Here is a 14,504-nt window from a genome sequence, read left to right as displayed (position 1 = left end):
ATCCCATCGTTCACCTTACTTATTGGTTCTGCAGCAAAAAAAGTAGAGGCAAATACTAAAGATTTGTAGTCAAACCATTTGACAACTCTCACACACTGTCCATCAATATCTGCCTCTCGTTCATCGTATGCACCTCTCCCCTTTTTTTTGAAGTGTCAACACACATCCAGGTAATCTATTGATTCTAACTGTGTCCAGACGAAAAATCTTCATGCGTGCAAGCTCTGTAAGCAGTGGTATTGTCGTAAACCATTGGCAAAATATAACAAATGGTTTCTTTGTTGTGGAATAACCTTACGAAGACGCATAACAACATTGGCGTTAGCCCCTAAATCTTCCATTCCTTCCAGTGGATCGCGTTTCCCACAATAAACTTCGAAATTGTACACAATTCCTTTGTTGTCGCATAAAATATATATTTTATAACCCCACTTGTGAGGCTTTTTTGGCATATATTGTTTCAAACTAGACATTTCTTTGAAGGGTACCATCTGCTCATCGACACATAGCATCCTATCAGTAGGTAGTTCGTTGAATTTTTCGAGCAAATGACTTATCAATGGCCTAATCTCGAAACGTTTGTCTTGGCAAGTACCTTCTGAATCAGTCATTCTGGTGTTGTCATTGAAATGGAGATTGGATTTTATGTCTTCCCACCGGTCTCGACTCATCATGTCCGATACACAAGAGACGCCAAATAAGCTGGACCAATACATTCGTGTACGTGGTACAGTGACAAGTGACATATGGAACACTGCTCCGATAAATTGTTCCAATTCACTGACAGGCAGTTGGAGAGCTTTACTTGGATTCTTCTGAACAGAATACAAGTTTGATTGTTGCATTACATGTTCCACTAGTTGACTGCCAAAGAAGTGTTTGAAATAATCCACTGGTTCCTTGATTGCAGTAGATTCGGGGATGGAGCCTAGCCACTGTGGTATGTCAGAAGCACTATTGTCTTTGCTAATGTTTCTCCAAACTGGTCTTCGTTAATTGGATGCACATGATGCCGAAGGAACTGAAATGTTGTCTGCGTCAGGAACATCGGTATCATCCTCATCACTGATGTCTGGAAGTTACAAATATAATACATAGCTTAGTGTCCTAAAGCTGTACATATTGCTACAGTGCAACCAAGTGATAAAAGCAAAGACCATACCATTTTCAGAACTACTGGACACAGATTCCCTACTTGTTGGCACATAATCCTCGTCATTACCGCTACAGGAGGCACTCAGGCAACTGTCCTCACTCTCTCCACCAGCTACAAGCGCCACAACACTCTTTTTCTTCCCATAAATTGCTGCAGGATTCATTTTCTAGAAAGAACAACAGTTTCCGTGCAAGTGCCTGAGTTGACAAATTTGTAACGTTTAAAACATAAGCCCTCAGATTCTGGCACTAATTGTTATGGTAATTGTTTTTTATCCAGATATACAACGGCTGAAAGCAAGGGGAAACTACAGCCGTAATTTTTCCCGAGGACATGCAGCTCTACTGTATGATTAAATGATGATGGCGTCCTCTTGGGTAAAATATTCCGGAGGTAAAATAGTCCCCCATTCGGATCTCCGGGCGGGGACTACTCAAGAGGACGTCGTTATCAGGAGAAAGAAAACTGGCGTTCTACGGATCGGAGCGTGGAATGTCAGATCACTTAATCGGGCAGGTAGGTTAGAAAATTTGAAAAGGGAAATGGATAGGTTAAAGTTAGATATAGTGGGAATTAGTGAAGTTCGGTGGCAGGAGGAACAAGACTTTTGGTCAGGTGATTACAGGGTTATAAATACAAAATCAAATAGGGGTAATGCAGGAGTAGGTTTAATAATGAATAAAAAAATAGGAGTGCGGGTTAGCTACTACAAACAGCATAGTGAACGCATTATTGTGGCCAAGATAGACACAAAGCCCATGCCTACTACAGTAGTACAAGTTTATATGCCAACTAGCTCTGCAGATGATGAAGAAATTGATGAAATGTATGACGAGATAAAAGAAATTATTCAGGTAGTGAAGGGAGACGAAAATTTAATAGTCATGGGTGACTGGAATTCGTCAGTAGGAAAAGGGAGAGAAGGAAACATAGTAGGTGAATATGGATTGGGGGGAAGGAATGAAAGAGGAACCCGCCTTGTAGAATTTTGCACAGAGCATAACTTAATCATAGCTAACACTTGGTTCAAGAATCATGAAAGGAGGCTGTATACATGGAAGAAGCCTGGAGATACTGACAGGTTTCAGATAGATTATATAATGGTAAGACAGAGATTTAGGAACCAGGTTTTAAATTGTAAGACATTTCCTGGGGCAGATGTGGATTCTGACCACAATCTATTGGTTATGAACTGCAGATTGAAACTGAAGAAACTGCAAAAAGGTGGGAATTTAAGGAGATGGGACCTGGATAAACTGAAAGAACCAGAGGTTGTAGAGAGTTTCAGGGAGAGCATAAGGGAACAATTGACAGGAATGGGGGAAAGAAATACAGTAGAAGAAGAATGGGTAGCTCTGAGGGATGAAGTGGTGAAGGCAGCAGACGATCAAGTAGGTAAAAAGACGAGGGTTAATAGAAATCCTTGGGTAACAGAAGAAATATTGAATTTAATTGATGAAAGGAGAAAATATAAAAATGCAGTAAATGAAGCAGGCAAAAAGGAATACAAACGTCTCAAAAATGAAATCGACAGGAAGTGCAAAATGGCTAAGCAGGGATGGCTAGAGGACAAATGTAAGGATGTAGAGGCTTGTCTCACTAGGGGTAAGATAGATACTGCCTACAGGAAAATTAAAGAGACCTTTGGAGAGAAGAGAACCACATGTATGAATATCAAGAGCTCTGATGGAAACCCAGTTCTAAGCAAAGAAGGGAGGGCAGAAAGGTGGAAGGAGTATATAGAGGGTTTATACAAGGGAGATGTACTTGAGGACAATATTATGGAAATGGAAGAGGATGTAGATGAAGACGAAATGGGAGATAAGATACTACGTGAAGAGTTTGACAGAGCACGGAAAGACCTGAGTCGAAACAAGGCCCCGGGAGTAGACAACATTCCACTAGAACTACTGATGGCCTCGGGAGAGCCAGTCATGACAAAACTCTACCATCTGGTGAGCACGATGTATGAGACAGGCGAAATACCCTCAGACTTCAAGAAGAATATAATAATTCCAATCCCAAAGAAAGCAGGTGTTGACAGATGTGAAAATTACCGAACTATCAGTTTAATAAGTCACAGCTGCAAAATACTAACGCGAATTCTTTACAGACGAATGGAAAAACTGGTAGAAGCCGACCTCGGAGAAGATCAGTTTGGATTCCGTAGAAATGTTGGAACACGTGAGGCAATACTGACCTTACGACTTATCTTGGAAGAAAGATTAAGAAAAGGCAAACCTACGTTTCTGGCATTTGTAGACTTAGAGAAAGCTTTTGACAATGTTGACTGGAATACTCTCTTTCAAATTCTGAAGGTGGCAGGGGTCAAATACAGGGAGCGAAAGGCTATTTACAATTTGTACAGAAACCAGATGGCAGTTATAAGAGTCGAGGGGCATGAAAGGGAAGCAGTGGTTGGGAAAGGAGTGAGACAGGGTTGTAGCCTCTCCCCGATGTTATTCAATCTGTATATTGAGCAAACAGTAAAGGAAACAAAAGAAAAATTCGGAGTAGGTATTAAAATTCATGGAGAAGAAGTAAAAACTTTGAAGTTCGCCGATGACATTGTAATTCTGTCAGAGACAGCAAAGGACTTGGAAGAGCAGTTGAACGGAATGGACAATGTCTTGAAAGGAGGATATAAGATGAACATCAACAAAAGCAAAACGAGGATAATGGAATGTAGTCAAATTAAGTCGGGTGATGCTGAGGGAATTAGATTAGGAAATGAGACACTTAAAGTAGTAAAGGAGTTTTGCTATTTAGGGAGTAAAATAACCGATGATGGTCGAAGTAGAGAGGACATAAAATGTAGACTGGCAGTGGCAAGGAAAGCGTTTCTGAAGAAGAGAAATTTGTTAACATCGAGTATAGATTTAGGTGTCAGGAAGTCGTTTCTGAAAGTATTTGTATGGAGTGTAGCCATGTATGGAAGTGAGACATGGACGATAACTAGTTTGGACAAGAAGAGAATAGAAGCTTTCGAAATGTGGTGCTACAGAAGAATGCTGAAGATAAGGTGGGTAGATCACGTAACTAATGAGGAGGTATTGAATAGGATTGGGGAGAAGAGAAGTTTGTGGCACAACTTGACTAGAAGAAGGGATCGGTTGGTAGGACATGTTTTGAGGCATCAAGGGATCACAAATTTAGCATTGGAGGGCAGCGTGGAGGGTAAAAATCGTAGAGGGAGACCAAGAGATCAATACACTAAGCAGATTCAGAAGGATGTAGGTTGCAGTAGGTACTGGGAGATGAAGAAGCTTGCACAGGATAGAGTAGCATGGAGAGCTGCATCAAACCAGTCTCAGGACTGAAGACCACAACAACAACAACATCCAGATATACCTCAAAGTAATCTCTATCACGCAATATTTAGATATAGTTGATAACTTACGTTTTTCAACACCAATTGTAATAAATATAGACAGCTGAAATGCACACGACCACGCTTCACTCAACACCCAAGATGCAACTGTTGACGTAGTTGAAAAAATTTCCTGAGCGCGGCGCCACTTTCAATACTTGTAGTCTGAAGCGCTACGAATCTGCTACGCTCGTCACCTGCGAGGAAAAGCTTCGCGCTGTGCAGATACAGCAATATATTTAAGCGTTACAAATTTGTCGAGGTCGTCCGTAGAGGGTTAGTTTCATAACCAAAAAAAACCCATTATCGAGACATGGAAACTCTTCCCAAGGAAAACCATGTAGACCTGCTGGACGCCTTTAACACAAAATAATTTGTCTTTTAAACAGGAATTACATTACAGATTAATCAGTTACATCTGCACATGCATGGGGGCACTTTAAACTGAAACGGAAAACCGTCTCGGAAACAGATCGGAAACAGATTTAAGAGTGGCAGTGTCCTCAATTATGAACTCTTCAAAACTCCCGTATTCTTTCATGCCAATGAACTTTGGGAAATGGAAGGTGTTTTTCGTCAGCATTTGTCTCTTCCACAATGCAATTTTCTTTTTAAATGCATTCGTATCAAATCAGAAACAAGTTGTTTCTCACCTTGCAATGTCTTACTGTGGGAAGCGTGCAGACATGTGCACTTAAAATGCGAGGTTTGCAATCCATTCTGGATGTTCTAATTTTCGTTCCTGCCTTCCTTCTTCCTTCATTAATCTAAGAATAGCCGGTTTTAATTTTAATAATAGTTCCAGGCATTCCCCTTGACGTAACCAATTTAATTTACAGCATATATAAAGTCTCCATACTTTTCGTTCAGTTCCAGGAAAACTGTTGCAGTTGACAGTGCTATTACACGTGTGACTTCAGGAAATTTACTATTTGTATCACCAATTTCCTCACGTGCTCCATGCCTGCAAATTTAGCACAAAGTGCCTCTTGATGCACCGAACAATGAATTTCCTCGATCGATCGTTACACGAGTAGTTTTTTGCTCTTTCAGTGTCAACTAAATCTTTCAGTTCTTTCTATACCTATTGATTACCATTGCATAATAATACTGAGAATTCTCATCCTTATCTTCTATCATTTTCATTCATTATTAAGAACTTGTGATGATAGATCCCTAGATAGTCTCTTCTTGTGCAAACAGCCCTGGACCTGTGAACTTCTTTCATGATACGAACAAATACGAATAGAAAAAGGTAAGCAGCGCCGACAACACGGTTCTGTCGAATTGTGGAATATAGTCTCGACGGAAAAATGTCGCGACGCAACGCTAAATGAAATGTGTCGCAGAACCAGGGCCTTCCGAGAAGGACCGATAAGATCAATGACAGGCCGAGCGTCATCCCGTACTTGTGCAGCACTTGGTGCTCACATGCAGTTTTGCACGCAGTAGCCGACCTTGCTTTTGACCAGGGCCAAATACTCACACTACCAAAATCATCAAGGATGTAAATATCGGCCATGAAAGTCTGCACTGTATAATTTCCTTCGTTTTGTACCTGTGTAGAAAGTACCGCTGTCGCAATCACCCACGAAGTAACGCAGCTAACCCATAAAGCGCCTAAATATAAACCATTCAGGACCATGTATATGAGACGTGGTGTAAGATTCGGCGTCTTAAACAGCCTCACTGGATTGCGAAATTCTCACTCTATAACACAAAATTTAGGGCGTGTTTCTCTAAGAAGATGGTTCCTACATTTATAGAACTGTGCCTTCCTTCTGGAAAGATTTAGTCACCACTGTGTTGATACAGATGCTGGAGCGGTCTCTCAGTCGTAATCAGGGAAACAGGAAACAAGTGTATCTGCGCTATTTGGTCGTACCACTGGCGACAAGGAGGCAGGTTTCCAGCGTATCTACGTTTCTATGACACACCGACAAACTGCAAACTAGTAGTAAAAGCGTCTCGGAACAGTCCTTAATAAATATTCAACTTCAAGGGTTACTGCCAGAAAAATCTGTGCTAGAAAGACCTGCGCACCGCCCTTCGTGGATCGGTTATTATGGATTTCTAGGGATCTCAACGTGAGCGTAACTCGAAACAGTTTGACAGATGCAAGCGCCGAAGAGGTTTTATCGGGTACAAACGCTCCAGAAATCCAGACCGCTTAAGTTTATTCGTGAAAGAATAACGGGATGGGGTTCAACTCTTTCTTTTTTGACAACAGTACTTTTAAAAGAATGAGGACCAGAGAAAGTTTTTAGTAATGTGAACCGTTATCGTGCTGTCTACGATATACCAACAGATAGGGAGTGTATGAATATCAACTAGAAATCGTAAGACAATTTTTGTAGATGAATTTGAGAAATAGCTTTCTTGTTGCACAACGTTTATTATCTTCCAAGTCCAAGGAGAAATCGCAGCAGTTGGTAAGAATGTCCAACTGGTGCCGACGCTTCAGTCTGCACTACTTTGTCCACTTTCTAAACTAACAATGAGATGAATAATGGTTGCCTGTAGTCGTGTTGTGCACGTGTTCAGGTGACCTCTCTCAGGAGACTTCTTCCTCAATGGACCCCTTGCGAACGTCTCTCGGGGCGACCGTAGTAGTATCGACGACAGCGATGGCAGACCAATGGCACTTGTGCCGTTAGTGGCACGCGACCAAATAATTTGGTCACCGCGTTAAACGAGGAATTTAGGTAGGCCTGCCTAATGGAAATAATTCATTTGTTCGTCTGCAGTTGGAGTCATAGTGCCAAAGTCCATCGTGAACGGGGATCTGTGCCGAGGCGTCATAGAAGCTGTAGACCATAAATCTTCGCTCACGCTCACTCACTGTGAGTCGCGGTGTACTTAAGTGCATTAATAATGGTACACCATCCATCATCCACTGATAGATCGTATAGGTCGACAGCTGAATAATAACGACGAACTCCGACCTCTACCGACGAGTACCGAACTGCCAAATTGTCGCGGCGAAACAGTGCTTTTCTATTTGTTGCACGCTTACGTCGTGTGCTGAAATTACAAATAGTTAGCACTATTTTTAAACTTTTTAGTATCATTCAATATGGATAGTTTGCCAGAGAAACAAAACGTGGAAGATTAGTGTAATAGAGAATTTCAAACGTGGGAGATTGAGAAATGTTGTATCATTAATGAAGGCAATAAAGTGGTATGTGTTTCACGTTTTGGGACAGTAGTATGCAGAACATCGTCTATAAAACGGCACTATGAAACAAATGACAAATCTCTTTGTCAAATAAGCAAACCAGAGCAAAATGAATTCATTACATGTGCTATTAAAGAGGGGAATAAACAGTCGACATCTACGATAACGTACTGTATGTTATCAAGGATTGTCATACAAATGCCCCAAGTTTATCTACTGCAAATGTCAACGTCCGGTAGTGAATACCTTTTGGTGACAGACAGTTTTTGAAGGAGACTGGGTAGCATGTGACCCACCACTTTTTAAAGGATTTTGAAAATAAAGGTAAGATAACTGAGCGCATCAGAGGTACTCCTTTACACAGAAACACAATAAAAATAAAATCCTAAAACTGGCGGAAACTGTGAAGAACAACAAAAAAGACATCAGATCCTCTCCTTATATTTCGATTTGTCTTGACGAAAGTGCAGATGTAATTAAATATGCCCGTTTAGCTATTTTTGCCCGATATTTCCTAGTAAATGATATCAAAGAAGAATTGATTCCGACAATATCGTTGCCAGCAACTACTAAGGTCACCGATATTTGTATGGCTATTGAAGATCTGGTTACTGAAAAAGAAACAGACTGAAACAAAATTGTTTCAACAACGATTTATGGTGCTCCCAACATGATGGACAAAAGAAATGGTTTTATTAGTTTATTCCGAGCACACATTGAACATCCTGTTCTTGAATTCCGTTGCATCATACATCAACAAGCTTTTTGTGCAAACAGTGGTTTAACTCCCCGAGATAACATAATGGCCGTAGTTACAAAAAATATCGTTGCATGCTTCTAATAAAAGAAATTTTGAAGTGTTGTCACATGAAGTAAGCTCGGTGTACATTGGTTTACTGAGGTATAACAATGTTCGTTATTTGAGCTGTGGCAACGTACTTCAAAGATTTGTAAATTTTTTGGAAGAAATTACGCTGTTTTCACAAAATGAGGGAAAACTTGTATATTATTCACAGTTAATGGATGTTACATTGCTTACGAACTTGGTGTCTTTTTTTATGGATGTGTGACAGAATTTCAAAGATTTTTGAACGTAAAATTCCAAGGCAGAAACAGAGCTGTTATTGTTATGGTAAACCTTTTGATAAATTTCAGTCTTTTGATAATGATACTGTTTCTAAAAGCTACAAGTATTTTCCAAAGTAAAAAATAAAACACCAGCGATTTGGACTTACACGAAAAGCCAGATGAAGATAAATTCACAAGGAATTTTATTCCGTAACAAACTTTTCAATCGCAGAATTTTATATCGAGATTTTCTAAGTTCAAGGAGTTGTCGGGAACTATAAAATTTATTTCTAAGTAATCCGAACTTGTCTAAATTTGATTCGTAGGACACTGAAGAAATTGGAAGGCACGTGATTGATTTCCAGTCTAGTTCAGTATTGACTCAAAAATTTATAGAAATAAGAAAGGAATTGGACGTAAACGAATTAGAGAAACGATCAGGAAATATGAGCGAAAATGCCGGCACTATGATTATGGAAATGTGGAATTCAGTTACAGACACATATAACTCTCTAAAGGATCTGTCGTTTGCTGTCATCTACCTACGCCTGTCAGTCATTATTTTCTGAAATGAGTAACACTAAAGACTCGCTAAGAAACCGTGTGTCAGATGAATCGAGTTCGGCTTGCATTCTGCTAAAAGTTACAAAGTATGCACCTAATATAAATCATTTGGCATCTAATTTGCAACAGCAGAAATTTTTCTTTCTGTTACATAAAATGAAAATGTTTATTTTGTGACTGCTGTATAAAAGGTCTACTTCTGGTTGCAGATAGAGAGTATTAATACGGAAGTATTTAGTTATTTTTCATCAAACAGTCAGCTCAAATATCTACGCACTTTCAAATCTTCAAATATGCATGCATTCATGTCTTATCGTATTCCTAACCATGCAGAAAATAAGAAAAAAGTAATAAGCAGCATCAACATTTGTAAGGTTCTCATGTGTACTCTGCTAATGTAAATAATCCACTTTTAGTGTAATGGGACAAACATGAATGAGCGCACTGCATGAGTAGTGTATAAGATCATTTAGTTTTATCTGTGGTTGATTTGCTAATCAGTCATGTGCGCAGCACTGAGGCATTCTTATTTGAGGCTTTGTAGCAGTTGAGTTTTTTCAGAGAATGGGATCAGTCCTTTGTGAAGCTAGGAGAAGCTATCTGGAATACTTTATTATGGAGATGAAAACTCATTTATAATACCTTTTCGTTCTTTATATTGATGGAAAATATTTTGGAGGAATTTTAAAGGTAACGAAGGCATGCACAAAAATGAAATATTTGTTTGTCATAACTATTAACTCTTTGCTGGAGCTGACAGTAAACAAATGAAAAAAAGGAAAAAGCGCACGAGTCATTCGGTCAGCTGTCTTCACCTGAGGGTTTGATGTACACTATACTCACACGAAACTTCAACAGAAGATGACTGACTAAATCACCGACGTGCATTTCCCTAGTGTTTCCATTTGTTTACTGGCAAGGATTGGAAGTGAAAGAATTACTTTTACCTTGTAACTGTAGTGTGTGCTAGTTCAGAAAAGTCAAAGTCAATTTTGTGTTACGTATTTAACAACGCCATGTGAGAGGAGTCAGCATTAGGCAGGGCTGCTTCCTCTCAGTTTTACGAGGGACGTTCAATAAGTACTGCAACACATTTTCTTATGAAAGCAGGATGGCTATATTGAGGATTCCAATACGCTACCTTATTCCCCACTCTTTTGGCTGCAAAAACCTATATTTCAATGTAATCTCCTTTCATTGCGATAGCCTTATGCCACGTAAGTGTGAGGGCCCGTATGCGCTCTTGGTACCACTCCACCGGTCGATGTCGGAGCCAAGGTCTTGCTGCATCAATAACCTCCCCATCATCCACGTACTGCTTCCCATGGAGTGAATCCTTCATTGAGCCAAACAGACAGAAGTTCGAAGTGCGAGATGTGTTAGGTGGCGAGGAACCCAGGGAGCACACTACTTTGAGTACCCCAAGCAGCCGACGGGTGCGTCAGCACTACCAGCAGAGACCTTGTTGCGATGATGTCAGACGCCTCGCACAACGATTCACCGTGCTTTTGTTCACTGCTAAGTCTCAGTAGAAATCCTGCAAACACCTATAATTATCTGCGATGCTCTGGCTGCTTCCCAAAATAAACTTAGTGACTGTTAGCTGCTTGGAATGCACATCCATTACACACGCGATTTAGGAGGCCAACTAGAGCGTCGATACCTATCGAAACTTCATGAAACTCTAGGGGCTGAAGCGGGAATAGTCTACTATGTTACATAACAAATTTCATATTTTTCAACGAAACTGGCGAGAAAACAATGCGTCGCATTACTTATAGAACCCCCTCTCGTAGTTAAATTCTTCATGTTGATTTGATAATTAGAAACTGATTGGATCTCGTTTGTGATGTTAAACTGATTTGTGGGTATCGAAAAGTGTTTACGTGATCAATATACAATTTCAGTTTATATCTTTTTTCTAATTTCTTTTAGATTCAAGCATACATGGTAAACAGTTTCTATCAACGTCAGCTGCATGATAGTTTCGGTGTTTTGTTTGAAGGTTGGTTGGTTGGTTTTTTGGGGAAGGAGACCAGACAGCGTGGTCATCGGTCTCATCGGATCAGGGAAGGAAGTCGGCCGTGCCCTTTCAGAGGAACCATCCCGGCATTTGCCTGGAGCAACTTAGGGAAATCACGGAAAACCTAAATCAGGATGGCCGGACGCGGGATTGAACCGTCGTCCTCCCGAATGCGAGTCCAGTGTCTAACCACTGCGCCACCTCGCTCGGTTTTTGTTTGTTTGAACTGCGGGAACAAGTGGAAGGGGAAAGTTGATCGCAGTTAACCTGATGGCCATCCTGAAGAAGACATTCCTCGGGCAGCGAGAGGTATGGCAGCTTAGAGTCAACACCAGTGGCCAAGTGTTGCACTACCAGGTGCCGGGATGGTGCTGTCAGTGGGGGATCTTGGTAGTACGAGGGTTAGTTGATTTGGGGGAGGGTGCCATACAGCGAGGTCGTCGGTCCCATTGGGTTAGGCAAGGATGGGGAAGGAAATCGGCAGTGCCCTTTCAAAGGACTCATCCCGGCATTTGCCTGAAGCGGTAGTACAGGGGAATAGTACCTGTGGATACAGGGTTTTCGCCGGCCGAAGTGGCCGCGCGGTTCTGGCGCTGCAGTCTGGAACCGCGAGACCGCTACGGTCGCAGGTTCGAATCCTGCCTCGGGCGTGGATGTGTGTGATGTCCTTAGGTTAGTTAGGTTTAACTAGTTCTAAGTTCTAGGGGACTAATGACCTCAGCAGTTGAGTCCCATAGTGCTCAGAGCCATTTGAACCATTTGATACAGGGTTTTCGCTGATGTATCCGCCTATTAATCGTTTCCTCCGCACATCAGGCGAGCCGTGCGGGCAGCCGCCCCGCCAGGAGAACATGGCTAAATGACTTTCATCAACACCGAGATAGCTCTTTGTATGGCAAGTGCTTGTACCACGGAATTGCACGCCGCCTGCACAGCGTCTGGATGCGTCAATATTGGCGACAGGCAGCTTGCCTGGCGGAGCAGAGGGCGCTGTTGGCAGGCCACTATTTTGCTACGTCAGCTCACGTGCCATCGCAGGGCCACGCGGAAAACCATCTGCTCCCGACTATTTAGACCACTGCCGGACCGTGCGAAGCCAACCGGCAGTATCACCAGTTCCGTCTACGTTTATAAGCAGTTCATTTCCAGCGCTACAAGTTGACAGTACCAGCAGCCTCGTGTCAGCTCTCCACGCTGGCAGACGTCACTCACTTGGTCGTGGTCTGCACCAGCAGCGCATCAGCCGTCACACGCCGGCAGCACCGGCCCGGTAACGTCCCAGGTCTTCACGCCACTGCCTATGACGACTCTAGGATTCATCGTGCAGGCACGTCACAGACATCATCACAGGAGAGACATTTCTTTTGTCTGTAATTGGGTCGATATCCACCCAAGGATATTATAACTGAATTTTGGTTTCGTTAATTTATTCTTTTAAAGTGTCTTCAGCCGCTCCTCAGTCTGAGGATAATGAGTCTGAGCACACGTGTGTTAAAGTACATTGTTGTTGCCATCTTCTCTCCTCTCGTCTGCCGTACTTCACTCTCAAGGAACGTATATGTGGATAATGCTTGCCCCTTGCTTGAGCCATCAACGTTTTTTTCGAGGGCATCCTCTGGCCGTAGAAAACACGAAAACAATTCTTCCCTAAAACGGCACTTTCCTGGAGTACTGGCTGAAATGTTTTTACTGAAACAGCATTTTTATATGTTTCGTGAGAAGCAGACGTTACTTTGGACTATGCTTTGTTTTCTCTTTTGTGAGGGCGGGAAGTGCCAGACTGGCGCCGGGCCTGGGAAAAGATTTGAGTACTCGCTTCTCTGTACATTGGAACGCAGGCGAATGGTAAATTCAGGAAGTTTCTGTAGTTAGGAGGTGTAAGTTTGTTATTAAACTTTCCGTTCGACAGAAGTTCTCCGATTGGTAGAGGAAGGTGCACGAAATTATAATACCGAACCCTGGAGCAAAGAAGCAGAGAGTCTCGTGGGAGATTACGTGGCAGACACTCTTGGAGTGAAGTTGTTTCGGGTCTTGACTGTCATTAAGCACTTTCTGTATTCGCTATAGGCTTAGAAAATTTGGCGCTGACAAGTTGCAGAGGCAGAAGGGCATTGGAAGCGATGTTTATCTGGCCGCCTTGCAATTGTTGTTTGAGGCTCATCCATTAGCAACAAGGCAAGTCTTGTAGCCGCGGTTTCTAGCACACAACTGGTAAGATGCATCAGTGGTGCAAGGTTTCGAAACTTTGATGAAGTTTATGCGCTATCGTACCACAGTAGTATTCAATTTGTAGTCATCAATCCATACATCTAAAAGTTCGTGTGTGGCGCACTAGTAATTTATTGAGATAAGTGTGGTGTCTGTAGTTATGAATAACATTTTAGTCAGATTCGTGTAACCACTCACACAACTAGCTATTAATGGAAAATTCTGTGATTGCATTTCAAATCAAGTATGGTATAACCCATTTGCTCCTCCATTACCAGTATGGTATTGCCACTCTTAAATTATGTTAATTAACTGTACTAATGTTTGTACGTGATACGATCTAATTACCCCGTCAGGCTTCGAGATACCATGTTCTTGTACCTTGTTGATCTCATGTGAATACAAAAGAGAAAATAAATATTTTAATTTCACTGTTACTCGAATTTAATTTAAGTATTTAGAAATTCCGTCCCATTTCATGTTATTTATTGTAAATGTAGAGTTGTGATTAATAATGCAGTTACTTGGGCCCCTTTTGATATCATTTAAGAAATTAATTTTCATTAAAATAATTCGCGTTTCCATTGCGTAACAATTTTAATAAACAGTTGGGTTAATGGAAGCTGTCTGTCTCACATAGGTCCAGAAGGAATTGACACTTTCTTATAACTTTTGTTCGGAACTCATTTGGTATCTTCCTCATGTTTATAAATGTTACACGTTTTTGCACAGGTCTTGAGGAGAGGAAGCGGTTGACCAGATAGAAATATTTGGTGTTATTTAAAAAAGAAGAACTGTTGTTCATATCTTTGTAACGAACGAAGTTGCGAGAAAAGCGACCATGTCGGTTAACGTCCTTCTGTAAGGCAGATAAAACATTTGCTTGACACATGTTTTTTATTTTGATTTCTTAGAAAAAGGCATTTGTAGTGGCCAA

This window comes from Schistocerca nitens, chromosome 1 (assembly GCF_023898315.1).
Source record: "Schistocerca nitens isolate TAMUIC-IGC-003100 chromosome 1, iqSchNite1.1, whole genome shotgun sequence".
NCBI lineage: Eukaryota > Metazoa > Arthropoda > Insecta > Orthoptera > Acrididae > Schistocerca > Schistocerca nitens.
This window is presented reverse-complemented; position numbering follows the sequence as displayed.